Raw genomic sequence first — 15,565 nt, 5'->3', positions numbered from 1 at the left:
CCGACAGGAGAAAGTATTGTATTGATGGAGCCCCAGCGTTGCACTGGCCACAAAACCACCCCACCCCCCATCAACACCTGAAGGGAGACACCTGTCTGAACTGCATCCACCATGCGGCGCCAAAACACGGAAATTACGTCAGCTGGTCGCCCAGAAATGACGCACTACGAGAGGGAAAGCCGACGGGAGAAAGGAGGAAGAGGGCGGGTTTAAGTACAGCGCGACGACTCCTACAAATTCAGCCTGACCTGCGGCCAGCCTTCCAATTTGTTGTGCTTTTAAAGCAATATTGTATTGGAATAGATGTATATGATTCCAGGTATCACCTGCAGTTACAAGAGAGATGATGGCTAGCTGTTAAGTCCTTTATGCGATTTACTGGGAAAATATGGAAATTTGGGAAATCAAGGCAGTAGTATCTTATGGTCATATGGTGTTCTTATTGATAACTTTATATGAATACAGTCAAAATACATACTCACATTTAATATGTGTACTATTTTCTTCAGATATATTCCATGGGAGGGGGGGGGGCATGCGTGGAGTGGAGCGGCCATGTCCGTATAAAGCTCCTTTACCTGCGGGACTTGAAAGCCTAATAAAGGTGGATGTAAGTTACTTGCCCGCAAATTACCACACTCAAATGTGCCCACAGCTCCTTGCCACATTAAAAAAAAGTTACCGGCGACAAACGGCCTCTTATGAAGCCGAAAACCAGCAAAGCTCCGCCACCTCACACAGACATTAAAATAGCGCTGAAGCTGTCCCCCTCAGAAGCGTCATGCAGGGATGACAGAACTTTGAAAGCACACACACATTCTCAACTCCTCTCAGTAAAAAATGTTTTGGAGCTGGAGAATACTGGGAATACCTCACAAGATGAAATGGCTTCCTCACTAACAATCAAATAGAAAAACTGTTTCAAAAATCACTTAAAAATACTTCAGACCATATTACTGCCAGTCTCACTAAAGAGATTAGGGAACTGGGCCAACGTATGTCTGAACTTGAAATTAGAGTAGAAGATATGGAAAATTATACTTTGAATTACTCAACAGAAATTGAAAACCTTAGAGGAAAATATGGTATTACAGACCAGATTGGAAGATTATGAAAATCGTGCTAGGCGCTCTAATTTGCGCATTAGAGGAATTCCTGAAACTGTGACTGACTTACAGACCACAATGATAGCACTTGATAGCATAAGAACTATGATAGCACAAGAACAACAATCAGCTATACTGGTAGAATGTCTCAAGATAGACAGGGTTCATAGAACCCGAACACCTAAAAAACAGAAGGTCCACCTTGCAATATTATTGCCAAGTTCCATTTCTACCATACAAAGAAACGACTATCAGCCTCAGCAAGAAATAAAGAATCTCTAATTTTCCAAGGACATAACCAACTGTTTGCAGATCTATCACAACTAACCATCATCAAAAGACAAGCTTTGAAACCACTTCTTCACATATTACAACGCAATTTAATAACATATCAGTGGGGTTTTCCCTTCTCAGTGTGTTTTACTTATCAAGGCTCCAAATACACATGCCGCAATGCAAATGGTCTGCAAACCACATTACAGGACCTGCCCCTGATGAATTCAGCCAACGACCCTGATGACGCACGCCGAAGATCGGCCTCCTGTTCTTCTGGTAAATCATCTACACCATCAAGAAGAAATTAACACCACAGTCCACACAAAAGAAGTAGCTTTCGATCTCTGGATCCGGGTGATTCCATGGACTGAAAATTGTTTCTCACCAAGGTTTCCCTTTTCTAAGAAATTAACCGAATGCACTGGTTCAGATTTTGTTTTTTCAAAATGACCTTCATATGGTTCTATTCCTACTAATAAACATTTGGCTATGTTAACGAGATCCTTTCTTCTATCTTCTCGTGTATATGGCTTTAGTCCTCTATTTTATAAAAACTAGAGATGTTATTGATATTGTTGTTTAATTATCATTCTTAAATAATTTTTCTGCTTTATTAAGTTGTTTTGAATATCTTGGCAACTTTAGCAAAAGGTGATATGGACACCTATTTGTTCCAGTCTCACAAGACTAACTTAATATGAATTCTGGATCCCCTGCCAATAGTCATATTTTGTAAGTCTTCAAACCTTTAATCCTTGCTTGGGCAGTTTTTGTTTTTATTCTTGTTTTACAGATTGTAATGGTACAATTTTCATGGTTGGCTTTCCATGTTCTGCGGGGATGTTCCCTGCGCTCCCTTCTTGCTACCCTCGGCTGCTTATTGATTCAATAGGCAGTTGATGGTAGCCAATCTACCCTTAGAGGGAGACTTTTTCTCCCCTCAACGGATATGTTATGAGCTTACACGTTATGTTTCATATTCATGACATTCAAAATTAACATTCTCTTTTTGATCTTTTTTTTTCTTTCCCTTTTTTTTATATACCTTTATCCCCACTATTCCGCAGGCAAATTCTTTCTTATGCAGTCTCTGATTACGTGATACCATATTTTATAACTCTTTAATACCACTCCCTTAAATATATTATCCCTGAATGTACACGGATTTAACATCCTGCAGGAAACGTACCAAAGCCTTTTGTTCCTTTTCTTCCAAGAAAGCACACATCGTATGCCTCCAAGAAGCCCACTTTACTGCGCAATCCACCCCTAAATAGTTCAGTAAGATGTATTCCCAAGTATTTATAGCCTTGGCTTCAACAAAACAGCGTGGTGTGCTTATTGCTTTTCACTGTAACACCCCATTTAAATAACTAAAAGAGATTAACCACTTGCCGACCGTTGCATTCCGATATATGTTGGCACAATGACAGCAGTGGGCAAATGGGCGTACCTGTATGTCCCTTTTACAAATAATGTGGTGTTTTATTTGGAAGAGTAAAGGCATACAAGATATATACACTGGCATTACAGTTGCTTGAGATTCAATGACAACAATAGGATCCAGGTGAATGACATATTCTACAGATCTAATAGATTCAGTGTTCTAATACATAAGCTTAATTATTAGATGCAGGAATGCAAGAGGCCCAAACACTGAGTCTGCAGTTAGGGAGGTTTGTAAGCCCATCATTTGGGGAAAAAAGGAAAATGGGGGGGGGGGGGGGGGCGACGTCCAGGGGATCAATCGGTTATAAAATTACACGTGGCTGCATTACCTAGCCAAGTGTCACAAATTTTGCCGTATTTGGCTGGGCATCACCTATGAACATTGATCTCCTTTTTGTATGATAAGACATTATTGATTGCGGATATCCACTCTTTGAGTGCCGTTGGTATGACTTGCAGCCACTTTCTCGCTATGAGAAGTCTAGCAATGAATATTGATTCCTGGAGAAATATTTTGTGGAATTTATCTGGATCGGGATCTGTGAATACCCCCAGTAAACATTGTTTGGGACATAACATCAGGGGAGACCCCATCTCATCGTGAATTAATTTTAGTATATGGGACCAATAGTCTTGTATTGCTGGGCATGGCCAGAGAAGATGAAAAAAGGTGCTGGATGGACTGTCACGTCTGGGGCACCGTGCGTTTTGGTCAGGTTTGTATTTGGCCAAACGGAAAGGGGTTAAGTATGATCTGTGCATGATATAAAGCTGTGTAAGGTGGTCTGACAACCTGGTGGAGACCTTTTTACAAGTACCTAATGCATCCTCCCATTCGTCATCCTCCAGCTCCCCCACATCCCCATACCAGCGATCCTTCAAATTATATGCAAGGGTTGTTGCTATGGGTCGGAGCAGAGAGTTATAAAACACTGAGATAAGTTTATGAGAGTCTTGTCCCGTTATGCTACACAGAGATCTAAGTGTTCTGTGTAGGGGAAGGGAAGCTAAATTGAGCCCGTAGGGCATGGCGGAGCTGAAGATACCTATAATGCATGGAATTGGGGAGATTAAATTCCTCTTTGAGTTACTGAAATGATTTCAGGACAGTATCACAACAAACATCTGACAGATATCCTACCCCCTGGCTGAGCCATAGGACATGGTCCGGTATGGTTAATAGTTCTCTTAGTCCCATAGGGGGTGTGTGAAAATGTGTGGGTGGTGTTTTCAGTCTACACCTTACCACCTCCCAGATTCTGCAGTGGTGGTATAGTAGTCCCCTGCGTTTCACCAGCACCCAGGTACCTGCAAGGTATTTAAAAAGAATCTGGAAAGGGTGAGTGAGCCTGTGAATGTAAGGGGAGCATACCAGAGCTAAGTATTGGTCCTTGTCATGTTTGTCTAGGTAAAAAAAAGTTAGATAGTTAGTTGCGCCGCCAGGTAGTAAAGGTTAAAGTCATATTGTGCTGCGCCCCCCCCCCCAGTTCAGTGGGGTACTTCAGCGCTTGCCAGAACCGTTTGTGCCGAGCCGTCCCCCACACAAAGGAGTTGAGGAGAGCTTCAATAGATTTGAAAATGCTAAGGGGTAAATAAACTGGAGCGTGCCATAGAATGGACAAAAATTTGAGGAGGAGGACCAATTTAATGAATCACCCGGCCCATCACCCCAGGGGTAATTTGGCCCATGTCTGCGTTTTGGATTTTAAAGTCACTATCAGTGGCTCTATGTTAAGTCTAACCAAGTCCTCTGGCAAGCGGGTGTCATTGTAAGCAGTGATGTGAGTTGTAGCCCATCCCCCCCACAGTTAGAATCACTCTATAGGACACACTTAACCCCTTCATCGTCTCCTAGTGGTTAACCCCTTCCCTGCCAGTGTCATTCACACAGTAATCAGTGCATTTTTATAGCACTGATTGCTGTATGAATGACAATGGTCCCAAAAATGTGTCAAATGTCTGTATCTGTCATAATGTTGCAGTCACAATAAAAATCGCAGATCGCCACCATTACTAATATAAAAAAATGAATAATAAAAATGCCATAAAAGTATCCCCTTTTTTTTTAGACACTAACTTTTGCCCAAACCAATCAATATATTATTATTGTGATTTTTTTATTTTTTTATTTTACCAAAAATATGTAGAAGAATACAAATCGGCCTAAACTGAGGAAAATTTTTATTTTTTACATATTTTTGGGAGATATTTATTATAGCAAAATATAAAAAATATTGTTTTGTTTTTTCAAATTATTGTTATTTTTTTGTTTTTAGCTCGAAAAAAAAAATCGCAGAGGTGATCAAATAGCACCAAAATAAAGCTCTATATATGGGAAAAAAAGGACGTAAATTTTGTTTAGGTACAACGTCGCATGATTGGCAATTGGCGGTTAAAATGACGCAGTGCTGAATCGCAAAAAGGCCAGGAAGGGGGTAAAATCTTACTGGGGCTGACGCGGTTAAAGATCCTGAAGGCCACTATCTGATTCTTACAGGACATTTATTAGATACCGCCATTACCATTGTGTCATATTATGCCCCCAACAAACAACCTATTTATTTTCTCTCCCATTTACTACAAACCGTAGACTCACATAAAATAGGTACTGTAATTACATGTGGTGATTCTAATCAGACTATTTTTCCCTTTCTAGATAAATCGCCAATACCTCAGTCACAAAGGTCTGATAAACACTCTTTTTCAAAACTTATTACGAAATATAATTTAGCCGATTCCTGGCGTGAGTTGAATCCTACCAAGAGACAATACACACATTATTCTTATTATTCTTCTTATCCTCACCACTCATTCTTGAGGATTAATCATATATTTTTGACCATAGGTATGGTTCCTGAAATTTTGACATGAAAAATTGTTCCAATGGTCTAACCATAGTGCAATCTATACTGTTCTAGCTTGACCCCACGTGGCTAAAATTCAGCACATAAACTTAGTACTGAACTCGTGCTTAAGGAATATCTAAAATATAATTCCACACCTGACATTTCTCCGACCACTCTATGGGAGGCACATAAACCTGTCCCCCGTGGCATATGTTTGCGACAAGCTGCACTATTTCATAGAGAACAAAAAGCTCTTTGTTGTAAACTAGAAACAAATTTGAATGCATGTCTTATGGCATTTCAGCATAACCCTTCTCCATTATCGACATTGAAATTAGATAAAACCAAATTAGAATTTGACTTGTTTATCACCGAGTCAGCAGACAAAACCATTTAAAGATCACAAAATAATTTCTATATGAACGCAAACAAACCAAATACGCTATTAGCCCGTGCACTAAAATCTTGTCAGACTCCATCCAAACCTATTCCTCTCAAAATATCCACAGATGTATACCCTAATAACCCTTTGAAAATCCTACAAAATTTTTAAATCACATTTAATCAATTTATATTCATCTGACAGTGAGATGGATACCTCTAAAGCGAACGATTTCTTCTCTCATATTTCTCTATCCTTCATTATCCAAAACACAATGGGAAATGATGGAGGGATCTCTATTGGTTGGTGAGGTGACCAATGTTATTAAGAATCTGAAACTAAATAAAAGACCTGGCCCTGATGGATTTTCTGCTCTTTATTATCGAACATTTGTGGAAACGTTATCGCCAGTTCTAGCTAATACCTTCAATTCCCTCCTTAAGGGTCACTCTTTTAGGAAGGAAACTCATAACGGCAATCATTTGCATGCTTCCCAAACTCCATACAGATGACACTATTTTTTTGGTCAAATTATCTCCCAATTTCCTTATTAAATTTGGATATAAAATTTTAGCCAAAATTCTCGCCTACAGGCTAAACAAAATTATAGATAATCTTTGATACAATATCATGGTCCTATATGCACTTTACCCTTAATAAGTGGTGCTTTGGCCCACATTTTTTACAGTGGATCTCTGCATTATACCATGAACCTAGAGTTTACATTAAATATGCAGGTTACAAATTGGAAGGTTGGTATGCAGAGGGGTACACGTCAAGGATGTCCACCCAAGGCAAGCCCCCAACCTTATGATTATATTACATGAATTTCCACTCATTTCAGGTCTTAAAGTCAATGTTCAAAAATCAGTGGCGTTGAACAGCTCATTAACTGAAAAGGAAAAACGAACAATACAAGATTCGCTACCCTTTAAATGGGCTGACCATAGCCTTCCATATTTGGGTATTCAACTCACTGCCAACCCCTTGGATCTATTTGCTGCTACTTATCCAAATTTATTGAAAACAACTTCTAGTTTGTTATCTAATTGGTCATCCTTGCCAATCTCTTGGTTCAGAAAAAAATATATAATAAAAATGTCCATATTCCCTAAATCTTTATATTTATTCAGAGTTCTCTTAATACATATTCCTGCCTACTTCCTTAGAATTATACAACAAAAAGCAATACAATTCACTTGGGGAAAAATCAAACCACGGTTACCTAGTAAAACTTTGTACCTCCCTAAGTCACTGGGCAGCTTGGGATTTCCAGACTTCTCGATTATATTAGCCCTTGTATACACGGTCGGAGAATCCGACGGAGTGTGTCCTATCGGACCGTTTTGTCGGATAATCCGACTGTGTGTGGTCTCCATCGGACTGTTTCCGTCGGAGTATCCAACGGACCAAGTTTTCCAACTTGTCCGTAAAATTTTCAGACAAAATGCTCCGATCATGTGTAGCCTTCTCAGACGGACAAAGTGCCACGCATGCTCAGATAAAATTCCTAGACCAAAGCTATTGTCTACTAGCCTGAACGTAGTCCCGTCGTAACGAAATAACGTCATCACGTTATGTACAATCGGATTTTCCGACAACTTTGTCCGACCGTGTGTATGCAACAGTTTCGGACAAAATCCGTCAGACAAAATCCAACGGATTTGGTTGTCAGAATGTCCGACCGTGTGTACAAGGGCTTACAGGGCTGCTCAATTGGCACAGCTATCGAAATATGACTCCACTATAGAGATTTTTTTGTGGGTAATTGAAGCAATGGATTGTGATCCTCTTTCTATAAATACTATCGTATTGTTACATCCTATAGATCGTAAGACTTTAAAAAAAATCCAATTACTACATAAAATCTCACATGGTCTACAATCTCCATATAACCCGCTCCTTTCTTTTCATAAAAATCTGGCCTTTTATCCAGCTTGGATATCTTCCAGAATGTTTAAAGCCTGGTCTAAGGTTGGCATTTCGTGTTTATATGACTTAATTTCAGCAACATCAATCTGTCCTTTCCCGGAACTATGCAAATCCTTTGGGCTCCCCCAATCCAAAATATTCCGTTATCTTCAAATCAAATTTTTTTATGCTCCTCTGCTTAATACTAATGGTACCATAAACAATGTCTCCCAATTTTAATGAATCTGTCTAAAATACTCGCATGCTAAGAGTTGCATTTCAATCATTTTATTCTCAATTGCTGATTAAATCAGACACAAATATACCATCATATATTGTGTAAGGGATCTTCCCGGGGTAGGGTGTGTTTGGACACAGTTCACAGCAGACTTGGACTTTATAAAGTAGAACTTGGCGTTTATTCGTGGTACAAACAGTCCAACAAACAAAGTATACAGCAACACCGTGCTTCTTGTGTATAACAGGCACAAAATAATAACAAAAACAAAACAACCTAGCCCGGCTGGGCGCTTACTAACAGGTTCTTCTCACCTATCTGACACTTATAAACGCAGCGTCTTTCGCCTGGATATCGCAGGGTGGATGTTAGCTCCAGCACTGGCTGTGCTTGCAGCTTCCTTCAACACACAGATTGTTCATTCCCTGGCTGAGCAATCACCTGCAGACTCTGCAGAGCCTTTAGCTTCCCAGGCTAATTAGGATCAAGGCTCACCTGATCCCAAACCCAGAACTGGATCGGGGGATGTGGAATGACAGGTCCCTCTACCAAACCTACCTGCCATTCCATATAAACCCAGGCCCGGCAAAATTTAAATAACAACTCAGCAGCATATCGCTGCTGAGAAACTGATCCATCCTGGATTTACCATCTCACACTGTGTAGCAACCTAGGTGAGATGTACACCCCCTCGATCACTTCTCCAGTGACATGTCTACATATCCCCCCCCTCTTTTTCAGACCGGAGGGCTGAGCCTTTTGTCCCCACAGACAACTTACCCTTGACAATGCGTCAGCATTTGCCTGTAATTTCCCTGGCCTGTGTTCCACAGTGAAATTAAAGTTTTGTAGGGAGAGAAACCATCTAGTCACTCTTGCATTTCTCTCCTTGTTTAACTTCATCCATGTTAGGGGGGCATGGTCTGTCACCAACTTGAATTTCCTGCCTAGCAAGTAATACTTTAACGATTCTAGGGCCCACTTTACTGCCAAACATTCTCGCTCCACAATGGCATAATTTTTCTCGGCCGGGGTTAGTTTTCTACTCAAGTACGTCACCGGATGCTCCTCACCATTCACTACTTGTGAGAGTACTGCACCTAAGCCTGTGCTAGAGGCATCTGTCTGGACCAGAAATTCTCGCCTGAAATCGGGGGTGACTAACACAGGTGGTTGGCACAAGGCAGACTTAAGGCTTTGGAAAGCCTCCTCGGCCTCTGGGGTCCACGTGACCATTGCTGTCTTTCCGCCCTTTGTCAAGTCAGTTAGCGGAGCAGCAACTGAGGCAAAGTTCGGCACAAATCTACGGTAATAACCCGTAATACCCAGGAAAGCTCTAACCTGTTTCCTTGTCAGGGGTCTAGGCCAATTCTGTATTGCCTCAATTTTATTTAGCTGTGGCCTAACCAATCCTCTTCCAACAATGTAGCCCAGATATTTGGCCTCTTCTAGGGCTAGAGCACACTTCTCGGCATTTATGGTCAACCCTGCATCACTTATGGCATCCAACACGGCCTGTACCTTACAGAGGTGACTTTCCCAATCAGGGCTAAAAATGACCACATCATCGAGGTAGGCGGCTGAGTAATCACGATGTGGTCGCAGAATCAAGTCCATCAACCTCTGGAAAGTTGCAGGCGCTCCATGTAACCCGAACGGCATCACTACATACTGGAATAGCCCATCAGGGGTGGAGAAAGCAGTTTTCTCTTTAGCCTCGTCAGAAAGTGGAATCTGCCAATAGCCCTTTGTGAGATCGAGGGTGGTTATGTACCTGGCGTTACCCAACTTCTCAATCAACTCATCTACCCTGGGCATAGGATACGCATCGAACTTGGAGATCTCATTTAACTTTCTGAAATCGTTACAGAACCTCCAAGTTCCATTGGGCTTTGGGATTAGCACAATTGGGCTGGACCATTCACTCTGTGACACCTCAATTACCCCCAGAGCAAGCATACGTTTTACCTCGGCAGATACGGCTTCCCTACGTGCCTCGGGTATCCTATAGGGCTTAAGGTTTACTCTGCTTCTAGGCTCAGTTTCAATGTGATGATGGATGAGGTGTGTACGCCCTGGGAGGTCAGAGAACTTGTTTTTGTTTTTCTGTAAAAATTCCTGAGCCTCCTGTTTCTGTGACACTGATAGAGTATCACCTACCTTGACTGGAGGGATTGGTTGTGACAAATTATTAACAGTATTTGTCGCCCCCAAGGATTCCCTGTCTTTCCAGGGCTTGATCAAGTTTATGTGATAAACTTGGAAAGGCTTCCTTCTACCTGGTTGGTGCACCTTGTAGTTCACCTCACTGATCTTTTCAACAATTTCATAAGGACCTTGCCACTTCGCCAAGAATTTACTCTCAACAGTGGGGACTAGTATAAGGACCCTATCGCCTGGGTTGAATGTCCTGATTCTTGCGGACCGGTTGTAAATTCTACTTTGGGCCTCTTGAGCTCTCTGGAGGTGTTCCCTTACCAGGGGCATTACAGTGGCTATACGGTCCTGCATTTGTGCTACATGCTCAATAACACTCTTGTATGGGGTGGACTCATTCTCCCATGTCTCTTTTGCAATGTCTAGTAGACCCCTAGGGTGATGACCATAGACCAACTCGAATGGTGAGAACCCTGTGGACGCTTGGGGCACCTCCCTAATAGCAAACATGAGGTAGGGTAATAAATGATCCCAGTCACGACCATCTTTTGCCACCACTTTCTTCAACATATGTTTCAAAGTTTTATTAAATCTCTCCACCAATCCGTCCGTCTGGGGGTGGTACACAGAGGTACGGATGTGTGAGATTTTAAATAGTCTGCATAATTCCTTCATTACTTTCGACATAAATGGCGTACCTTGGTCAGTTAGGATTTCTTTGGGGATCCCAGTCCTAGAGAACATATAAAACAACTCACGTGCAATTGTTTTAGATGCAGTGTTTCTTAAGGGTACAGCCTCAGGATAGCGGGTCGCATAATCCAGGACTACCAAAATATACTGGTGTCCTCTAGCTGACTTTACAATGGGACCCACTAAATCCATGGCAATACGCTCAAAAGGCACCTCTATAATAGGGAGCGAAACCAAGGGACTGCGAAAATGTGACACTGGGGCACTAACCTGACATGTGGGGCACGACTCACAGTATTTTTTAATGTCATCATATATGGCCGGCCAAAAAAACCTCTGGAGAACCCTCTCTCGCGTTTTGTCAGTCCCCAAGTGTCCCCCAAGAACATGGTTATGTGCCATGTCAAGCACCTGACGCCGGTACGGCTTAGGTACCAGAAGCTGTTCCACAATCTCATCCTTAACCTTATTAACCCTATAGAAAAGATCATTAGTCACCGAAAAATGTGGAAATCTTTTTTCAGCATCTGGTTCCTGAGGTACCCCATTCATTACAGCAACCTGCTCTCTCGCATTTTTGAGAGTGGGGTCCTGTAATTGTGCAGCCCCAAAATTATCTCTAGACACCTCTAAGTCTAGTATATTTTGCTCAGTGGGAGGAGCCTCCTCCTCCCCAGCCAGGACCTGTAAAGGAAAACAATCATTTTCATCCTGCATACTTTTATCATTCACAGTGGACAAGGCAACCCCCTTAGAGGTATCCTCACTCCTTTTGGGGATTTTTCTTTTTTCCCAGAGAGCCCAGAATAATGGAAAATCGCGCCCCAATATTACATTATGCATGAGGTTTTTAACCACACCCACTTCATATTGTACGGTGCCTTGTTCAGTCCCGACTTTAGCCAGCACTATAGGGTACATTTTTGTATCACCATGTATGCACACAACACTCATATGCTTTTTAGACTCTAAGTCCCCAGTCACCAGGCTAGCATGCACCAAGGTTACAAGGCTTCCTGAGTCCATTAACGCTTTAACAGGAAAGTCATTGATTGTAATATCGCAGATTTGCGGTTCAGTCTCTAGTCCAGGAACTGCAGCACAAGATGGTTCCGCAAATAGCGACTGACGCCGGCTAGCGTCACATTCCATGGGTTCAGAGGTAAGAGGGCAATGGGCCGACACGTGTCCCGCCTCATGGCATCTCCAACACTGGATAGGGCCTGGTCTCTTTGGCAAGGAGTCCTTTTCAGAGCCCCTTAGCCACCCGGGACCATCACCAGTCTTTTGTCCCTGAGACACCACTTGAGCCCTTTTCCCCCCATCAGCACCCCTCCACACTCCCCCAATAGATGGAAGTCTCTTACCAGCTGACGGCACAGATCTGGCGCTCCGGGGAGGTGAAGATGCTGCAGGAACATCACGGAGGTAGTCCTCAGTCGCCTGGAACCTCTCCACAAGGTTGACAAGTTCGTTTGCATTCTTAGGATCACCTTGTCCCACCCAGCGTTGCAAGTCAGTAGGAAGGGCTCGGAGGTAGCGATCCATCACGACCTTCTCTAGGATTTGTGCAGGAGTAGAAGTGTCTGGCTCCAACCACTTTCTTGCCAAATGGATTAGGTCATACATCTGGGACCTCGCTGATTTGTCCAGACTGTAGCTCCAGTTGCGTACCCTCCGGGCACGGACTGCAGTAGTAACTCCTAGTCGGGCAAGTATCTCCTCTTTTAGCCGAGTATAGTCCTTAACCTCTTGCTCACTGAGGTCATAGTAGGCCTTTTGAGGTTCACCTGTTAAATAGGGCGCAATTACCTCTGCCCACTCAGCGGCTGGTAACTTCTCTCGCTCAGCCACGCGCTCAAATACTGTTAGATAGGCCTCAACATCGTCCTCAGCAGTCATCTTTTGCAGCGCTTTCTGCACAGTCCTTCTCCCAGAAAAAATCTCTGGAGCGGCTCCCATCACCACAGGCGCCTCTCGATTTGCTATCAGGTGCTCAATAAGTTGTTGTTGTGCAGCCATGGACTGTTCATGTCGTCTATTGGCCTCTATCTGAGCCTGCTGTTGTGCAGCGATCATCTGCTGTTGTTCAGCCATGGACTGTTCATGTCGTCTATTGGCCTCTGTCTGAGCCTGCTGTTGTTGCAAACTCACTTGCATAAACTGCTTCAGCATCTCCTCCATGTTGCTGGACTGTTTTTGGAGTGTAGTTGCAGCTTTCACCCAGGACATCAGCAGCTGTAGCCAAGTCTGTCCACACCGTTGCCCCTAGCAACCGCGTTGCCCGCATTCTCCACCAATTGTAAGGGATCTTCCCGGGGTAGGGTGTGTTTGGACACAGTTCACAGCAGACTTGGACTTTATAAAGTAGAACTTGGCGTTTATTCGTGGTACAAACAGTCCAACAAACAAAGTATACAGCAACACCGTGCTTCTTGTGTATAACAGGCACAAAATAATAACAAAAACAAAACAACCTAGCCCGGCTGGGCGCTTACTAACAGGTTCTTCTCACCTATCTGACACTTATAAACGCAGCGTCTTTCGCCTGGATATCGCAGGGTGGATGTTAGCTCCAGCACTGGCTGTGCTTGCAGCTTCCTTCAACACACAGATTGTTCATTCCCTGGCTGAGCAATCACCTGCAGACTCTGCAGAGCCTTTAGCTTCCCAGGCTAATTAGGATCAAGGCTCACCTGATCCCAAACCCAGAACTGGATCGGGGGATGTGGAATGACAGGTCCCTCTACCAAACCTACCTGCCATTCCATATAAACCCAGGCCCGGCAAAATTTAAATAACAACTCAGCAGCATATCGCTGCTGAGAAACTGATCCATCCTGGATTTACCATCTCACACTGTGTAGCAACCTAGGTGAGATGTACACCCCCTCGATCACTTCTCCAGTGACATGTCTACATCAATTGCTGATTAAATCAGACACAAATATACCATCATATATTGTTAAATGGGAAAAAGATCTTGAGTGCAATATTGATCTTCCAATATGGTCTAATATGTTCTTTAATACTAAATCTTCTTCAACAAACATAATGGCAGCTGAAACATCATATAAGGTACTTGCACCGTGGTACTTGGTTCCTGCTAGATATCTAAATTTGCAACTGACAACTCAAGCCTCTGTTTTCGTGGCTGTCTTGAACAAGGTACATATATACACATCTGGTGGAATTGTCCAACTGTACATACAGTTTGGGAAAATGCCTTTCTAATAACCCCAAAAATGTTTGAATGTTCTATTACACCAGACTTGATAACAGCTCTCTTAAATTTAAAGCCAGACTTTCTCACACATAAACAATTTAAACGATGCCTTATATTCGTGACAGCCGCGAAGCAGACTATAGCTAATGCATGGAAAACACCTGTTTTGAACATTGCAAAAACCAAGCTCAGAATGAATCAATCATTCATACATGCTAAGTTGGTCGCTCTAGATAAAGACAATTTGAAGAAGTTTGATCATTTTATGGAGACCATGGATAAAACATTGCATACCAGATAACTTTAACAATCGAGTACTCTCGTCATGGTAATTGACACCCTCTCACATAATTTTCTTATTGCTGTCTATAAAACGTTTTTGCCTCCGAACCCTGATGTCCTCCCTACCCCTATACTCTTATTTTTTATTATTTTACTTTTTCTTATTCTTTTATGGATTATTTTATTTTACTATTCAATCTTTTACAAATAATATTTGTTGCCAAAAGGTAATTTTACATAATCGCAGTTGTCGTTAATATTATTGCTAGTTAGAAAACATAAAATTAAATATATCCATGTTAACTCCAATTTATTGAGATTTTCTACTTTTCAATGGAAAAAAATATATCTAAATAGGACAATCTAATATTTTGTTAATATGCGGAAGGATTATTATAACACCTTAGTCATAATGGACTTCATCAAAATGGATCCTTTCTTTACCAGTCATAAACCTAAAGTAATATATTTATTTACCTGTATTTTCTGTACTATAGAATACTATTCTGAAAATATTGTCAGATATATTGTAATTGTTATTATTTGATATTTCAAATAAAAAATGTTGAACAGATATATTCTATGGCATGCTCCATATCTTCCTTTTTATTAGAATTAATCCTTTTTTTAGCCTTCTTCTTTCACTTGTTTTAAATGTATAGTTTGTTGCCTTTCATTGTAAAGGAAATGTTTGAGGTCTAAACTAAAATTCGTTTTTCATATGTGCTTCTCTGCGCCTTTGCTCTGGAAAGGGCAGAAAGTGTTTGGAAATCATTTCAATTTTTAGAAGAGTGAGGATGAGTCAGAATGTCTGAGCATTTCCAGTCTTGGGGACACTTACACCATTCCATTTCTTGACTGGGCACCACCATGATTGAAAGTGTGGAAAGACCCTTTCAAAAGGGGGCTACAGGCTGAAAAAAACTTCACAGAAATGTCACCCACCCCCCAACACACACACACACACACACACACACACACACGCACAATTTCCAAAGG

General features: G+C 41.9%; 1 protein-coding gene across 1 annotated transcript in view; it reads left to right on the top strand.

Moving 5' to 3' along the window:
• ZNF236 (zinc finger protein 236) overlaps positions 1 to 15,565 on the top strand; it is a 336,247-nt gene that overhangs the window by 69,567 nt on the left and 251,115 nt on the right. The gene's annotated exons all lie outside the window — the stretch shown is intronic.

Source organism: Lithobates pipiens, unplaced genomic scaffold, assembly GCF_037356315.1.
Source record: "Lithobates pipiens isolate NorthernLeopardFrog02 unplaced genomic scaffold, aLitPip1_a1.2 Scaffold_19, whole genome shotgun sequence".
NCBI classification, from domain to species: Eukaryota; Metazoa; Chordata; class Amphibia; order Anura; family Ranidae; genus Lithobates; species Lithobates pipiens.
This window is presented reverse-complemented; position numbering and strand designations above follow the sequence as displayed.